Source organism: Zea mays, chromosome 3 (assembly GCF_902167145.1).
Source record: "Zea mays cultivar B73 chromosome 3, Zm-B73-REFERENCE-NAM-5.0, whole genome shotgun sequence".
In the NCBI taxonomy this organism is placed as follows: Eukaryota; Viridiplantae; Streptophyta; class Magnoliopsida; order Poales; family Poaceae; genus Zea; species Zea mays.
The window spans coordinates 213,606,717-213,609,564 of NC_050098.1; the positions used below are offsets into that span (position 1 = coordinate 213,606,717).

Consider the following 2,848-nt stretch of genomic DNA (forward strand, 5'->3'; position numbering starts at 1 on the left):
CATCCTTATACCAAATAGTTCGATAGAAAAGTGCCACAGTGGCTAGCGTCTTTAGTTCAGTCCCGCCGAATGTATCTTTCCAGAGAGCTTTGGTGGGACATAACTTAGTTTTATGGCATAACCTTGTTCCCCGTCTTGTACATGTTCGATTAAATACTGAGAAGGATTACTTTAGTTGGAATTTAACTCTGTCGGGGCAATTTACTGTTCAATCGATGTATAGGGCTATGATTAGCAATGGTTATATCTTCCATCACAAAGTTCTATGGAAATTAAAATTGCCATTGAAGAAGGATTAGTTGTATACATGCCACTCAATTTTTACAAAATTGGACGACCAGTTCATTTTGATGCCATGGAGTGGCATGAAAATGAACTAGTTTCCATTTTTTTCAAAATTTTGAGTGGCATGTTTCCAACTGACCCGAAGAAAAATGTGTGTTTTGTGATAGTGATGAAACGATTCAACACTTACTATTTCAATGTCATTTTGCCAACAATATATGGCGACTCATTTTCTGGTGTTTTGGGTTGAGACCACCTCAGTCAATCCGCCATGTTTTCGGGAACTGGCTTCTAGGTGTGGACTCTATAACTAGAAAGCTGATAATTACATGTGTTTCAATTCTATTCTGGGCTATCTGGATTAGTAGGAATGATTTAGTTTTTGGTAATGTTCCTTTGCTAACTTTCATACAGGTGCTCTTCAGGGGAATATACTGGCTTAGGTTCTAGGCCATGTTGCAGAAAAGCCAAGCGGAAACTGATAACTAAAGGCAGTCTGTCGTCGATTAGAGATGGTGGAAATGGAGAATTACGCCCGTACTAGATGGAGGTTTACAAATAGGATTGTGTTGTAACCAAACCACCTATCCTTTTGTTTCGTTGTTGGTAGAGTGGAAGGTTTGTTCCTCCTCTTCGGAGCAGACGGATGTGCTACGGATCTTATAATAATTTAGCTCTATTCTCTTGGCGAGGTGAAAGCCGGATATATTATACACTATCTAAAAAAGAGGAACCAAATGCCCCCGTGTGTAAGTACATGCATGCTGCAAAACGGGTTGGTGACCGGTGAGTATGGCCATTGTGTGAATGAAGCAGTATTTTTTTCGCTGACCCCAAGGTGTCTCGGAGCTCGTGTCGAGATGCGCGCGTACGTCTTGCATTTTTCCCCACGCAAACATGCCTCAGCAGTCCCCACCACCCCGGCACCCCCTCCGTGAAAGTCGATCCCATCAGTCTGTGGGCCTGCAATCCTGCACACACTCGCTGCAACATTCCAAAAACCCTCATCTTGTTCCATTTTGTCCCTCGGTTCTCGTAGCTAGACGACTGCAGAAACGCCAACGGCCGGTTACTGAAGGAAAAGAAGAAGAAGAAAGAGAGCAGTATATATATGCAGCAATTCTGTGAAACACTGGAGTAGTACACAAACGTACATATATGCACTACAGGTGTATACCATGCAGAATCAGCGTAGTACGTAGTAGAGCCTAGAGGGGAAATTTAAAATGTATCTTGGATTCTGTGTGCGCGCGCAAGGGCCAAGACAAGACAATGCACCCCTCTCTCTCTCTCTCTCTCTCTCTCTCTCTCTCTCTCTCTCTCTCTCTCTCTCTCTCTCTCTCTTCTTCTGCTGCTCCGTGTAACACTGTGCAACGCCACAGTAGAACGAACGAATGAATTTTGCGACTGCTCCTGCTCGGAAAGGCGCAGTCTTCCTCAACTGCTACCTGTAGCACGTCTCGCTTTCTATCTCTCTTCTTCTGCTTGTGTGTAGTATAAAAACACCAACCCTTCCCTCTATTGTCTTCTTCTACTCGTCACACTCACACTAAACTAGAGAGCTACTCAAGAAAATAAATGCCTCTTCTTCTTGCTCTCGTCGTCCTCGTCTCCGTCCCAATGGAGTTGAGCGCCGTCACCTGTCGCACTGCCGCTGCTCCAGTTGCAGCCTGGGCGCCATTTGGGCGTCCAAGGGAGCAGACGACGAAGCGAACAAGCCTCACAGACAGGCGAGGCGGCCGGCCGGCGAGCAGCTCGCGTTGAGCCCTCTCGCACCACTACATACGCTGTTGCATGCTTTGCTGCGAGCTGTGCGCGCGGAGCATGGAGATGCATGGAGGCGGCAGAGGTGGTGGGTGTGAGCGCGTACGTGGGGAATTGAGGCGTCATGGTCCGAGATATATACATGTCTCTCTTGCTAGGTACCTTAGATTATTCTTAGATTATTCTTAGTTCTGTTGTTAGTACGTACTTCGTCCGACGATCCTGGAATATTGTGTTTTATTTCATTGCTAGCTCTCTTGTTTCTGTTTCATATTTCCTGCCTTTTTTCCCCCTCTGGTATTAAGATTTAAGAAGCTGTAAGTGACGCATCCTTTGGTGTGGAGAGCTCGTTCTGTGATGTTTGGGCATCGTTCCCAACAGTCTTCTCGAGCAGTATTTCTAGTATATATCTATATATGATATATTTATATATGTGTAAGCAGTTGAGGAGGAAGACTAAAGCCTTAAGCCCTGGAATGCATCACTTACACTTTGTCATGTGTAATTAATCTCTGTGTTTGACTGTTTTCATCCTTGCCTTCTTATATTCTACTCTATTATTTCTCTAGCTACTACTTCTGCTCGTATCCACTACATGTATTGGTGTTTAGCGCTGGAACTCAAAAGTGCATCTATGTTTGTTTCCCCTTATAATTTAGTGCCTTTTGGGTGTATAATGCTATCTTCAACGACTTACTCATTCATATCTCCTATTTTAAACTCTACTATGTTAATCTATACTGCAAAACAGTGTTTTACACGGTCATATGCACGATCTGCCGAATAGAATAGAAACTGT

The 2,848-nt window shown here is 44.2% G+C and overlaps 1 pseudogene across 1 annotated transcript; it reads left to right on the forward strand.

Annotated features, from left to right (window-relative positions):
• Positions 1 to 1,813: 1,813 nt before the first annotated feature.
• Positions 1,814 to 2,477, forward strand: LOC100277124 (uncharacterized; annotated as a pseudogene). The gene has a single exon (NR_157059.1). The product of NR_157059.1 is annotated as an uncharacterized protein (transcript).
• Positions 2,478 to 2,848: the final 371 nt, after the last annotated feature.